This window comes from Macaca nemestrina, chromosome 19 (genome assembly GCF_043159975.1).
Source record: "Macaca nemestrina isolate mMacNem1 chromosome 19, mMacNem.hap1, whole genome shotgun sequence".
NCBI classification, from domain to species: domain Eukaryota; kingdom Metazoa; phylum Chordata; class Mammalia; order Primates; family Cercopithecidae; genus Macaca; species Macaca nemestrina.
In genome coordinates, this window is record NC_092143.1 from 53208990 (window position 1) to 53224901 (window position 15912).

A 15912-nucleotide genomic window follows, 5' to 3' on the forward strand; every position below is an offset into this window, starting at 1 on the left:
ATGAGTATCACCCAGTGATCCTGAAGACACAGGGACAGTAACTTGAATTTGTGGCTGTTTCTTGGAATAGAGTCTGAATCAAAGGGAAGGGTGGATCTGATGATATTGAGATTGATATTTTTGTTTTTGTTTTCCCTCTCTTTATCCCCTTTCCTCCATATCTCTACCTAAGAAGAGAATAAGCAGTAGCCCTAACCTGTCACCAGAACCCATTTTGTCGAATAACAGATTCCTAGAAGAAACTCCAGGTAACAAAGGCGGGTAAGCTGCACATTTTTCTTCTTTGATAATAAAATAATTGTTTTTGTTTCCTTAAGGACTATCTACTTACAGTGGAATTTAACATAAGTTTAATTTTCTTGTCTAATCTTCCCCTTCACTTGACTAGCTTACATTTTCTGCCCCATTAAAAATCCCTTGTAATTCAAATGGCAGCAGCCTGCTTGAAAAGGCTGATTGTATTGACAACTCTGAAGGAGGGAAAGTTTGAGTTTTTTCAAAAACATCCTCTCACCCCTTAGTATCTGCTACCTCCTGCCCTCATACACAGTCATATAAATTTCAGTTTGTATCTCAAGTGGGTGCTGTCTTCCTGGATCTTAATTCTTGAGGAGTTGGTTTATTACATGTGCATCACCCTATCAGCTGAACTCTCTGTTGCCCTCCCTTAATTCATTACTGTTTGTAAAGAGCTCAGAAGACGAATGGTGCTATAGAAGTGCTAAGCATCATGCCTTCATTGCCTTATTTCAGTTCTTATTGGAATAAAGTATCATCATAATTACCAGCTTGTTGCATTTGTATCTCAGGAGGGGGAGACATATAGCAGTAATACCTTTAGTAGTTCCATTTCTAAATTTCTGGAGAAGCCACTGAATCTTGTAGTGAATTCCTGGGATCATTCTCCAGCTTCATACAGTGACTAGCTGTATGAAAACAAACTTCATGAACATAAATCGTATATAATAGGAGAATTTTCAATAGTAGATTAAAATGTTTCTGGATTTTTTATTCAAGTACCTTAGGTTTCTGGCTTTTGTTAAATAATTATATGAATCAGGACAATCATTTAATTACACTAAGTCACTGTATTTTCACCTACAAAATGGGTGAAACATTTTGTTCATTTAGTCAATAGGGTCATTATGAGAAGAATCAGGTTTGGTAATATACTTAAAAACACTTGGTAGCCTCAAAAAGACTGTTTTAATATTTATTATTTTATTTTTTGTAAAATAAAGGAGGAGATTAAATTTCTAGAACAAGAACATGTAATGGCGACCTTAAGAAATGTAAAATGTGCTACTCAGAATTTATTTTTCTGGAGGTGAAATGATAAAAGTGACTCTGGCCCATAATTATTGACTCAAAAAGCAGAAGTCCCCTCTGGTTTACATTAGGTAGAAAGAAATTATAATGGGCCATTGGGACAAATAAAGAAGATGGTAAAGAAAGGAGGAAATAAAAGATTACTCAGAGGCCAAAGTTAAGGGAAATGGAGAAGAAAAATGGCACAGACATGAATAGAGAATGTCGGAGAAGTGCCAAACTGAGAGGAAAGAGGATACATGTAGCATTGACTTCTTAGGGCCAGTAATGATCATAGTTATTGTCCTTTCTCTCATCAGTAAGTTTTATATTTGGTCGGCTCTGGCTGAAAGGAAGGCAGAATTGCACCGTGGTTGAAAGTGTGGGCTTTGAACTTAGACTTCCTCTGTTCAAATCCTGGTACTTATCAGATATGAAAGAGTTATGTTCTCTCAGCACCTCATTCTCCTGCTTTCTGGATTCTGTTGGTGCTAATAAGAAGTCACCTACTATTTTTTCTTATCTTTTGAAGATTCATTCTCACCCTTCCTCTCATGCTTAGATCTTCTCTTTGTCTTTGTGTTTTCTAGTTTTATTAGACAATATGTAGGAGAGGGTGTCTTGGGATTTCTTGTAATATATTGTGTTTGAGGTTCTTTGGATTCTTGAATTCATGGTTTGTTCATCATAACTCCTAAGACTCCTTCCTTTAGTTTTCAGCTCATAAATGCATTAATGAAGTAGATACATAGATAGATAGGTGGGTACATGGATGAAAAGATAGGGAGAGGATAGATAGATGATAGATAGATTCAAGAGGTTTCACTGTTTTCTACTAGCTCTCTTATTATTGTAAACTTGGAAACCGTCTTGTTCTATATCCAAGCTGAATATCACCACTACCCTTCCATATCACAACCAGGAATTTCAAATACACAGAGAACCCAGATGGCTGTGGTGATCATATCTTCGTGACTCTGTTTATATTCTCACCTTTCCCCCACTCTCTGGCAAATACTAATTCAGAAGACTTTGAAAAAATTAAAAGTAATTTCCCCTCAAGAAAAAAAAAATGAATTTATCCAACCATTCAAAAGATGAGGGTAAGTTTTACCTCCTAGAAACAGGAAAAGCTGAGGTTCAACTCTGTTGAGCAAACTGTTACCAACAATTGGTGTGATTTTTCACAAGCAATTTATCTCCCTTAAAATGTCTAATTTTCTACCTCTAATATGAAGGAATAGAACTAAAAATCTTAAGGCTTCACCCTACTTTTAAAAATTGTATAAATCTTGATTATTAAGACAATGCCTTTAGAAAAAAATATTGCACATTCAAACCACTTAGGAGATACAGCTGCTGACAAGCTCATGTGAAGAAACAAGTTTAGTGGAAGGTTTCAGAGTACCTACTATGAATGGCCCTATGGATGCTCATCCAGTCACTACCGGTCTTACTTTAGGATCCCAGGGCATATGTTTCAGGCTCTGCCCCTGTCTTTGTTGCATCCAGGCATTTCTAAACCTTGTAGGAAAAAAGTTATGGCACAAAAGGTATTGAAACCATGTTGTACCAAATGTTAAGGTAAAAGGCATCACCCCACCTATTAACACATTTGATGTTATTCCAGATATAATTATAGATTCAAAATTTTACTTAGAGATATGTAATCTGTAACTAGATTTTGCCTATCTCATCAGTATGCACCCATAAATGTCAATAATCAACAATTTCAAATGATTTACACTGACGGCTAAATCCCTTTCAGAAGTTATTATGAGGAGCTAAAAGATTGATAGTTCATACGTATGTAGTGGTCAGACTCCACACAGATCCCTAATAAGTTTACAACCCCAGATACTCAAGTCTTCTTTTAATGAAGACATAAACCTCACAGAAATGTTCATGCTTCCTGGTAGCCCTGTTTTCCGTTCTGCCATTTTGCTTCTATCAGCCTCGTTTCCCAGACTGATTATTAAATATATCAAATTATGTTACTGTACTGTGGCCCCTCCAATGATTCGCCATTTAGGATTTTGTTGTAGTTTGTGATGAAGCATGCTCACAAAATACCATTTGATGACTACTGCCCCACCTACAGCAAATGAGAAGCAGGCAAGACACATTTGGGAATTTCTTCCTAAACTATAGGTAATTGTAGTGCCACTTAGACCCTGTTAGCTCAATGCACGCCCAGGAAACTCAGTGGGATTTCGTCAGTTTTTAGGTTTCAGAAACAAACCCAAAACGGAGGTAATGGTCAGTCCTTTAATCATTTATTGCAATTGTATAAGCAACAGGTTAAAACCAGAGAAAGTTTTGACTCCCCTTATTTTATTCTCTGTCATGGAACAAAATGCCTTTTGAGAGTCAGGTAGACCAGCACAGATATGAGAGGAACAGCCACAGGGGTGGAGAAGAACTAAGGGAAGGCAGCAGAGGAGAAGCAAATGCCAAGTAAAGTAAGAACTAAACAATGATTCTATGATTTGGCAACAAGTGTATTGCAGGTTATTTTAGGAAGGGCAGATTTAAGCAGGTTTGGTAAATAGTTGAAGAAGTTCTCAGAATTACATAGGAGAACCAGCTGCTGAGATGAAATTAGAGACTTATAGCCATGGGAAGTAGGGTACAGTAGAAAAGAAAAAGGTGTCAGACTTAGAACAATATTATAAGACCTGCTTCTAGAGCAGCTTATGCTGTTAAATCACAGAGTGACCTTAAGCAAGTCATTAACACTCACTAAGGTCTTTGAGTCCTCGTCAGCCACAGTGGGGGTCTTTGTCTCTCCTGCCAATGAGATGCAAGGTTGTTATTTAGAGGACTTCATGCATGGAAGTCAGTGATGCATGCTGAGAGGATGCCGGGGCACTAGGAGGAGTGCAAAGGTAAAGCTGTAAAGGATGTAAGAGAATAGGACTTATATAAGAGAAGGTTGTGTAAGCATATGCTAAGAAGAAATAATGGAGAAAGAAAAAAAATTAAAGTAAAATTTAAAAAAAGGAAATGAAAAGACTAACACCAAAAACGAAAGTGCCCAATGAAACTATAAAGTCAACAGCAGTAGGAGTAAAATGCTGGCAAGTGGAGATACATTATGTGCAGAAGGGGTTCCTGTGTGTGTGTGTATACATATACACACAGACACACACATACATATACACACATACTATATATTAGAAATGCATATTTATACATAATACTTAAGCATTCTATGCATTATACAGTATAAAAGATATATTCTATATCACATGTTAGATGTAATATATACTATAATATACTATAATTACATATTATATGTAATGCATAGGAGAATTAAATGAGATACACATAGTCATTCACACACATATCAATTGATTCATTAAAGTTGATAAGAAAATGCAATTGTCTATCACTAATACTACTTATCACATGTGATCTGGAGCCACTCCCTTAAAAACAAAGTCTCCATTTTCTAATTTTAAAAATGCATTTAGCTATTATGAGTACTAAGATATGCACACACACAAGCACACAAATACATGCACACCAAATAGAGTACCTGGCTTACCAACATTGTTTAATAAATAGCCTTAACTGCCATTTATAATTATCACTGTTACATAGTAAAAATATTTGGAGAAATTAATGGAAATTCAAAGTAATTAGGATAAGAGAGAAGAGTGGAAGGGATGTAAGAAGAATTAAGAGATGACAGTATAGAAAAGCAAGAAAAGAGCTTAATGAGTATTCCTGCAGAAGAGGAAAAGAAGACAGTACGTGCATATTGGGAAGTGGGAGGTATCATTTCATGGGAAGATTTGTGGGAACCAGTGACACCAGAGATAAGAGCAGAGGCCTAGGGAGAGATCACACTGTGAGAACCCTGATTATTAATTCTATTGGATATATCAAGGGACATATTTGAGGTAATTCAAAATCTAGGATGCAAGAAATTTGATATGAGCATTAGATGAGATGATAAATTGAATTTATTATAGAGAAGATATCAAAAGTAAAAAGGACCAATACTATTCAGAGAACTTTGTGATGATTCTACTGAATAGGCCAAGGCTAAAGACCCTGTTCACTAATATGAGGATGAAACAGTGCCTATGGGCAATTTTTGTTTAAGAACTAAATGAGTTACAGCTGTGCAGAGGACATCTAAAGATCAGCTACTGATGAAACTCAGGAAATCATTTAAGTAAAAGGTACAATCAAGTAAAAGATTTTAGATCTAGAGAATAAGTACCAATTGTATAAGGAACTCTGATAGCTTCTGGGGACAAAAAGGACACATCTATCCAGACTACACAAGAAAATAAAATAAGAAAAAGAGGACCAAGGACAAAAGACAGACTCTGCAACTTAGATGGGAAAAAAAATGTCCATGGAGTTGTAGCATCTGCTCAAATTAATACAGAAAAAATGCTCTGGGTGTTGTTAACATATTCACAACAGTGTCCCTTCCTTTAATAGGCATCTTTGAGACTGTCTCATTTTGGGTTCTGTGATAATCTCTAAGGATAAAACCCCATTCCAAATAATAACAAACGAGTATATAAATAAGATAATCCTTACATTTACGAACCTCACAGTGTACTAATACTGTACCACTAAAAACAGCTTCTGGGGTATTAAAGTATAGGAGGGAGGATAATGAGGATGAAGTGCAGGTTGTGAAATGAAAGAGGGAAAAAAGAGAGAGACAAACAAATGTAAGAACCCAAAGAGTCTGGCAATGGAGAGAGCACTCTCCTTTCTTTCCAAAGAGGTACTTGCTCTGAAGGCTAAGGATGAGGAACTAAGAAAACCCATCTATAGAAATCAATAGACAGTGTTGCAGTCTTGCCAATGCACCATAATGTTTCAGTCTTGTTGTCTGAGGTAGTACATGGAGTTCTTTGTCTCAGGACTAAGAAAATTAAAGAGCATGGACACCGGGTGAGGTAGGGAAGGAAGAAGCTCTCTGCAGTGAAGAGGGGGCCCAAGAAGGCTGCCCACTATGAGGTTGGGTCTGGGGTCTTTTATACTGGAAGAGGAGGAATGTGCTGACTGGTCTGCAGGCTGTCTTGAAGAAAGCACTACTCAGTTTGATCTGGGACCTTGGGTGGGGACCAATCAGGGGCTGAAGCGAAAGCTTGGGCCAAGACCTTGGCCTGTGACCATTAAGGGTCTTAAGTGAAAGGTTAGGCCAGACCCTTGACCTGGGACTAATCAGGGGCTGAAGTGAAAGCTTTGCCCAGGACCTTGGCCCAGGACCTATCAGGGGCTGAAGTGATGATTCAGAGAGGCTCGGCTTATAGTTTAAAGTATGCCCAAAAAAGAAAAGGAAGGGACCCACCAGAGCCCATTATGTACGTGCCCACAAAGGGAGAAGAGATTATCTCCTGGAAGCCCTCTGGTGACACAAAGGATAATGGCATTTCTATGTTGGGCCTTGTTTCTTTATCTGAGTGGGCTGGAGGTTTCTGTAAGTTTCCTTATCTGAGTGGGCTGGAGGTTCTTCTATCTATTTAGCTACCAGTGTGTTTCAGGCACAACCCCTGTGTAAGTCTATTCACTCAGATGTGAGGATGAGGCACTGACCCGTGTGTTAGGGGCTCTCTGGGAACGTTTTTCTTTCTGTCTACCTAAGGCAAGCTAGCAAACTCCTCTCAATAGCAGGTATAAACAAAATGAAAGCAACTGGACTAAAGTATATGGAACCGGGTAACAGAAAGAAAAGAGTAGAGGAATGGGTGAATCGTAAATCTCCTACACAATGGGAAGAGGTAGGAATACAGAATGTAAGATGTCTCATTTATACAGTTTACACAATCAACATTGGGGAATATGATTTTAAAAATAATTACACATCAGTGAATCAGGACAATTGATACCAGCACCAGACATAAGAACAACTGTGCTTAGTAGCTTTTACTTAGAATATTAGGTGAGAGTGTCTCATACAGCTCAGACACCATTCATCATCTTATGTCCCACAAAGTCTGGAGCAGGTGTCACTTTATGATAAAATGTACATAATGGAGCCCGTCTGTCAAGACTCAAGCTCTACCTGACTAGCTGCGTGATCATGGGCAAGTTTTTTAACCCTTTTCTTCTTTACTTACCTCAGATGTAAAATGTGGAAAATAGTTGCAAAAAAAAGCACTTCGGATAATGTTCACAATTAGATTACCTGTGTAAAGAATGTAAAATGCTTCCGACTTAGTAAATACTCCAAAAATATCAGCCATTCTTATTAGCATCATAAGTACCATAATAAATAGTTGGTTCAGAGGTGTAATAATGCCACCAAGGACTTAGTTCTTCATAACAATTTATCCTGCTAGTCTGGAGCTTAGCAAAATCTCCCTGTGGTCAAGGAAGCAGTAGTTCTAAAATTCATTTCTTCAAAAGATAATGGCCAAAAACCAGGATAAGAGTGGTAGTGTCTGATTACTTTCCAAATATAAATCAGGGGATACTCCTCCCCACCTTCTCTTGTTATTAGAGAAAATTGTATCTCCCAGAAACTTCTCAGATGACTCGCTCAGATGCTTCTCTTTGCCTAGATATGACTTATCAATCATTCTTAGTTATTAAGGAGGTCCGGACAGCAAAAATTTGGCATTTTCAGCACCATTTTGGAAGAGGGACTTTTTCATTAAGAAGTAAAGAAGATGTAAATGATTTTTAAATTGATAAGCATCAATGTCTACAATATTTTGAAATATAAAGCAAAAGTCTTTTATCATAACTATTATTGATTTTTAAGAATTTGATAAGATTCTTAAATAAGTTCATGTTGAATTTGAAAGAAACCTACAAATGTGATGAGTAAAAACAGAGGTTGTACTGAGTGAAGAGGATATTTCAAGCTACAGAAATATACAGAGAGTACAGATCAAACAAAGGTGAGGGGAAAAACAAGGAAAAATGAGGGAAATTTGTGTAGATAGGGTGAAGGTTAAAAAAAAGAAAAGATAAAAAAAGGTGAAGTCATTATCTATGAAGAGCTTAGAGAACCCAATCATAGTGCAACAGAGCAATGTTGGATTGGAGATAGGAACTTATTAGGTTAAAATATTGATAAAATTATTTATTTATGGTTGGAAGAAAAACCTATGCAGTAAAATATAAAATTATAGATTCATACTAGAAAATCTATTTGAGAAATTTAAAAAATCATCAAAAATCAAATATGTTGTTGATGAAGCAAAAGTGTTGTTAATTTTATGGCATTGTAAAAATCTCAGAAGGAACATAAAGAATGATTTTGAATGGATTTCTTGCAGTTGTATGTGGAAAAAAAGTGAAATTCCCAGGACATTAAAATAAAATAGATTAACAATTATATTTTATAGCAGTAAAGATTAGAGACTGGGACAACAAATACTAATAAAAATTCTAGAAACTCTGAAAAGGCTAAATGTTGGATCAAAAAGAGGTAGAATATTTCTGATTATTGGTCCCAATATAAGTCAGGTGACATAAAACAAGAGGAAAATGGGATAGGCATTTATTTACAAGCAGCCAGCTTTTATTTGGTACATAATTTTCTCATTAATATTTCATAAATATAAAGTGTGTCAGAGGAGCTGGTGTGAAATGTTCCAAATCTGTGTGTGTATGCTGGTCTGAAAATTTCATAGGACCTTTTATTGTATATCTGTAGACCCTCTCAAAAAAAAAAATACATTTGATAAAAGTACAGTTAACATATTTTGGAAGGAGCCATGTGGCATAAGCTAGAATGAGATATAGTTTATGTACAGTGCATTAGAACAGAGATAGGAGTAAAGCTGTTCCTCAACCTCAGCAGAATTGAGATTTTGGAACAGATAATTCTTTGTTGTAGGGAGCATTCTGTGTATTATGGTGTGCGTAGTAGCATTCCTGTTCCTTACACATTGGATATCACCACTTCCTGGCTGTGGCAAACAAAAATGTCTCCAGATATTTTCAAATGTCATTTGGGGAGCAAAATTACTCCCAGATGAGAATCACTGGGATAGAGGAAAAAGGCTACCATATAATAAAGATAAAGTGAAGAAGAAAGTAAAGAGGAGAGGGGGAAAAAATCCCAAATACTGTAACAGCAAAATGAATAGAAAAGAAGGAATGATGAATACAGAGAAGAGGAATAAGAAGAAAGAAGAAAATAAGGAAAATGAAGAAGGAATATGGTAATCTCAGAGAAAAAGGACTTGAGAGAAAATATGGTGTATGTAATAAATGAGAACTTCTTGAAAATATTTTTAAAGTAAAGTTGTAAAGAAAAGTTGAGAAATAAAACAAAGAATAAAAGATTAAAATGAAATTTATATTAGGATATTAAATAATATCATTGTGTGCAGTAGGCATGGAGTATGTTTTCTTTTTTTATCGTGTATTATGCCTCCATTAGGTTTTAGGTCAGATTATAAAGGGGAAATTTACTACATATGGTCCTGTGAAATATTGGGATAAATTTAGAAAACATCTTAGGGATCACCTATAGGAGAAAAAGGATGAAGCATAATATTTAGGTTTATTTAATATTTAATACTTGGGATTTTACCTTGAATATGAAAGAGAAAAATAACTAAGATTCTCCTTATCCCTGATAAAGTATAACTATCCACCATAAGAAAAAGTAGTGGAAGACTTAAAGGTTTTTAAAGGGTTGAGGGAAATAGAAGAAACTGAACAAAGCACAGATACCACATGTAATGTATAATCACTGCTGGATCCAGCCAAAGTCTGGAAAGACTGTAGCCATCCATTAGAAGACAAGTATTTGGTTTCCAAAGGTAGCTTAATTTAAAAACTATGCCTAAATTCAAGTAGGAAAAATTATTTTAAAAACAGAAAGTGGTCAAGTCCTCATTACAAGAAAAGAGGAAGATGAACTATCTTTGGGGCAGACTATCTGTGAACCACTGATGCACCTATGTGAGTAAGAATCTGGAAGGAGCCAGAATGGTGAACTATTACTGCAAAAGCATAGGTGAGATAGGTGAGGAGAAGCAGTAACTTTGAGAGTATTGTGCTATAAAAAAAATTGATATGCAATGACTGTGGAGGTTTTGCTGGTTTCCTTCAATGAAAGAAGAGCTGTAAATATGAATAATAGGTAAATATCCTGTGTAACAAAAATAAACTTATGAGAATCAAATGAGAAAAAGGATATAGAAGTGTGCTAAGTTGAAGGTATGATTCGAAAAGGAGATATGTTGTCATCTGTAACTCTAAACTCTCTCTTGTGAACTCTTAAAACATTATTTTTCACACCTGCAAGACATACATGACACATACAGGTGTCTCGTGAGGCAGGAAAAGACAGGATGAACAGGCCTCGAGATTTCCAGTGACCCTCTGTCTACAAGGCCACATAAAAAGGTACAAAAGAAATGAAATGCCTGAGAATGTCTCATCATCCATAAATTTCTGCACACATATATAGAGGTATAATTATTAATGATAACACTAACAAGTAGTGTTAATCTCATAATCCTCCACAAACCAGATGAAATGACTTTTGGAGGTCACAGATTGGTTTCTTATCACTGTTGTCTTCTATTTCTGAAGACAGTTCTCCAAACTAACACTAATATAGACAGAATTTTCCAAGGCACCTAGATTATAACCTCCCAGTAAACAGAAATATCATATCATTTACCTTATCATCACTATTGCAGACTACCGCTATACTAAGCATGCCTTGGGTATTCAAATATTAAATTTAATATTAATTTAATATATAATATTAGTATTAAAATATTAGACTGAAATGAATGCAATTAAGCGGATCAGAAGAAATACACATAATGAAAATTGAAACAATGTGTTGATCCACAAGAATTATAGTTTTGCAGCGGCAATGGATTAAAAATAATTGTGCATGAACTTAATATTCTCAGCAATGTAGAGAAAGTGAACCACAGGTAAACACTATGGTAAACACTATAGTGAAACAGTACTACTAAACTCCTTTCCCTGTCATTCAATGACTCTTACACTGTGGTTACATGTTCTCCTCTCAATATAATCTTTCATTTCACAACTTGAGTATTCTCTTTCAATCAAAGTTGACTCTCCCCTCATACTTTGCACTAGTTTTATCTGGCATTAGCTCTTGCTTGCAATGCCTTTCTGAGTACATGTATACAAATCTACTTGTCTTTCCAGGGAGGTCACTGACACCACTATCTACATCCAGGTTTTGTAACCTCCTCTAACTCTCAGATGTCTATAGCATGTTTAGTCACATACATATTCATTAAATACTGTATTATTCTCTTCCCCGTGTTTCAATGTAGCCTTCCCTACTTGATTAGAAGGTACTTGAGGATAATGTCCTCTTTATTATAGCACAAGACTACTATTTAATAAAATTGTATTAATTAATTGATTGCTAGGTCCAAATTTTAAAAGGTGTAATCAATTATAACACCTTATTCTTCAGATAAAATCTACCTTTAACTAGAAAATTTAATCTTAAGAAGTGTACAAGTAGAGATTTTGACTCATGTATTTTGGTGATGAATATTCTGGGACGATTCTAGTTTTTTAACATAAGAAAAAATGAAAGAAAGCATAGGCAAACCGTGTTTTGGATCTTTCCTCTTTTTATCACATAGAAAGAGTTGGCTGGCAGCGCTCAGAATCCTAGAGTCTGAGTATATTGTAAATACAGTCTAAAGGGCACCCAAAGGATTCTCATATTAAAATGGAGAGTGTATTTTTTTTTTTTAAAGAACCATGCTCCCATAGCCTTCTATTGGAGTCTTCCACAGGGGTTGATAAAAGATTGTCATTAGTCCTAGAACCAGAGAATTTGAAATAGGGAGCAAAAAACCACAGGGCTAGTACAGTTGGATTTGGATCTACAGGTGTTGGTGAAAATCTCAGGTATCTTCATGGTTGATATAAAATGAGCTCTATCTGTCTATGTCTATGTCTCTATCTATCTATCTATCTATCTATCTATCTATCTATCTATCTAATCTACATATCTATTGAATTGTGGAAGTAATATGTTGAAATAATTGAGTGAAGACACTTCAAATTTGAAATTTCAAATGCAATTGCAGTCCTGTCAGGAACTTAGCATATGAGTGGACTGAACCACAACATAATATTAGTGGAAAAATTATAGAAGGAAGTCTCAGTTTATTTCTGTTTACCTGTCTTGTGTCCCAGTTTATCAACTCATTAACAATTCTCCTAACATTTGTGTTGGGGCTACTGTAAAATCCAACACTAACATTCTTTTTGTCACTTCTTTCTGGACAAAGCTAAGAAATTTGCCTGTAGACCAGGAATATAGCATCTGTCATATTGTTCCCTTTTTCTTACCCCAGATTCTATATATTGTGGCCCCAAACTCCATGGAAAGAGCTTTCCAACTCACTGCTCCCTGCTTGCAAGCAATGGTGCATACTGTTCATGATCAAATGGAAGTTTTATTTGTTGCACAATAGTGCAATAGGTTGTTTTGAAATATGATTTGGGTAGAGTTGAGCATTCTTAGCTGTCTTCAACACACTGGGTAATCACACCATTGCTCAGTAGGCTAAATTATTTTAAACCTTTCAAAAAAATCACTTCTCTGCTATCTGCAGGTTTTCCAGGAACAATCTCCATGAAAACGACTCCTAATTTAAAGGAAACTAAGGCATTCCTCACCACTGACAAGGAAAATGGCTCTTTTTGGCCAAATCATAGAAATGAGCTTTCTTAAGTACATCGCACCTTTAAAAGCTGACATTATTGCCGCAAAGCCTGAATGGTATCTTGTCAGCATGGAATAACCAGACTGGGCCAAGTTGTCATTTTTGACAGGTCAGTGTAATGAGCAAAAGAACGCTGAGTTTGTCTAAAAGTTTTCACTTGCATCAGCAGGGTAGAGCTGTTCGAGGCGATAACAGCCCTACGTATATGACTCATTAAATGTGTCACATTATCAAACGTTGTGTCCCACACTATCACAGCCACCACATTTATGCTTTGTTTCCTCCCCCAAGTACCCCCCAGAAGTCTTTATATTTCTAATTTAAAAAGAGTACACATTGCAGAGATATCAGACCCTGGATATTAGCTGTGTGTGATTAGATGAATGCCAAACGTTCAGTTCCTTTCAAAACACATCACAGAGATAAATACTAACCTAACTCAATGTAGATTTCTCTCTGGACATTTCTCCCCTATTTTCTGGAATTTCTCTGGTAACATTTTTGCCATTAAGAAAAGAGGGGCAGAGAACTAATAAAAGGAACAAATAGGAATTGGGTAAAATTGACATCTGATGGCCCTTCTGAATTACTGGTGACAGTTGATATACAGGGTGCCTATTTACCCATGCCAAGGAACCTACACAAAGAGTTACCTTTTGGATAGGAAGCACAAATGCAGAGATGTGAGATCACCTGAATTCAGACTTGTCAATAGATAGCAAAGCTTGAGGGTTCAGCTTCTTCCAGCGTACCAGCTAGCTGCGATGCCCTCTCTTAATCAGATGCATCAAACAACAGAAAACATTTTTCCCCACTTCAGAAAAACTCACTTAATGTTCATGACTAATTAAATTCTTACTCTAGTCATGATTAATGTAACAAATAATTACAGCTTAGATCTAATATAGATACAACTAATTGTTCTGCCCACAGTGCATCATGACTAACAATTAAACACAGCTTTTAAAGCATAAGGAAGAACTGAAGAGTGACCTTCACCTGGCTTTAGAGCGTCTGTTCTCCTCATTTCTTGTTTCATGGAAAAAGGTTTTTATTTGTTTGTTTGTTCACATTTCTCTTTTATTTGATTTTAGGTAAGCCCTACTTCTTTACACTTCTTGCCACTGGTTCAACTTGTTGGCTGCTGGCGTTAGCAAGTGGATCACTATTAGAAAGTAGTAGAGGGAGGTTATATCAACTGAATTTTCCCCAAGGCTCAAAGTGCAAAAGTGCCCTCCACATTGTCAAAGTGAAACATAACAGGAAACTGTCAAAGCTCAGACAGCAAAGTAGCAAATCTGGGCCATGTGTCTGTCTGCTTTGGTACCAGTAAGTCCCATCCCAAGAGAATTTTTTTTCTTTTATTCTGCAGCCCTAAAGTGGAAGGGACTGCAGCTGAGTTGCTGGAGAGACATTGGGGTGACCTCTGAATATACAGTCCACCACTGCAAGCATTCACAGAACCTTTTGGGGATTCTCACGCTGTGGATTTAAAAAAAAGTTCCTGGTTTTATTAAATATCCGATAGTATTAGAATTGATAACTTCCCCACATACTTTGGCAAATAGGGGGTGCATTGAATGCTTTACTGAAGATCTGCTTACACAATTAGTGTATAAATATATATATCTATCAACTACTTTGGCTTTCCTTGACAATTACAAAATTCCTTTTTTTTCAAGGCATGTTTAAGCATAAGTTATCTATATGAACTAACACTGCATTCATTAAAATGCCCAGGGAAGGAAACCTCAGATACAACTGTGCTTCAAATAATATTTTTTAATATGCTATTACTAATATTTTTAAAATATACAAGGCCAGTTTCCTGACTTGGTAGAATCTAGCAGACAAATAGACTACTATTTTCCTGTTTAAGAAACTAAAGACATTTTGGATAGATTGGGGAGCCAGAAATAGAAAATTCTATTTGTACCATTTACATAATTAATCTGATACAATTCTTCTAAATATATTCACAGCTATGTAATAATTTATATTGTTTGAATATCTACCATGTAACCAGTTTTTGTTTAGTGATGGTGATTCAATAATTTCTACCTTTTTTATCTTCACTGGATAAAGTATATGTAATTCTAGACAGCATTCAGTTAAACTAAACTCTAACTCAGGCGATGCAGGGCAAAGTTACTCACATAGCGCAAAGCTAACACTGCAGACATCTGCCCTCCTCCACACTTTCAGTGCTTTGTTTTTCACAGTAAACTTTGCAATGACACATTTTTTCTTTAACCAATAATTTTTGGCTAAGTTCCTCTATACATTTTAGATAAATTTTGTCCCCAATAAGAACTAGTTTTGAAGAAACTGGTTGGATGCTAAAATTTAAGTGGTGATAATAATACTGCTAGTCAGATACAGATGTGTTGTGTTGATCTGAAAGTTCTTGGTTCATTCTTTTCAATGAATTCCACCTTTTCACTCCATGTATGAGTTCCTATTTCAATTACTTTCCAAGTCTTTCATTTCTTTTAGAATTGGTCTTACTCTAACCAATCTTACTACCCTTAAGCTCCAATAATTCATGTCAATAAGACTTGAAGGATGTGTTGTGTGGACAAAATGAATGAGGGGCTTCAAACTCAGAGACCGATATGTCTTGCCATCGTTGTACCTGCAGGGGGCAGAGCAGAGTGCCAGTGATCTAGGAGTGGCTGAAATATGTTCATAAACGATGAGTGGATGGATGAAAGAGTACTGCAGAAGGGAGTTTTGTGGTAGATATTTCCTGTGGCCCCTATGGTGCCCGTGAGTACCTTCCATGGTTAATTTTCTATGGCAACATTATTCTATGATAAGCACACAATTCCTCAGAAGCCCACAATTTTAGAAACTTTAGTACATAGATTGTCAAATTTAACAGGGTCATTGGATGGTCGCCACCGTTTTCAAATTTCCA

General features: G+C 36.1%; 1 long non-coding RNA gene across 6 annotated transcripts in view; it reads left to right on the top strand.

Annotated features, from left to right (window-relative positions):
* The window catches only part of LOC105499189 (uncharacterized), a 136824-nt gene that overhangs the window by 108798 nt on the left and 12114 nt on the right, over positions 1 to 15912 (top strand). For 5 of the 6 annotated variants that reach the window (XR_011616936.1, XR_011616934.1, XR_011616932.1 and 2 more), the window contains one exon: positions 173 to 261. This is a non-coding gene — a long non-coding RNA (uncharacterized lncRNA). The remainder of the gene's footprint in view (positions 1 to 172; positions 262 to 15912) is intronic. The other variant, XR_011616935.1, reaches the window with a different exon arrangement.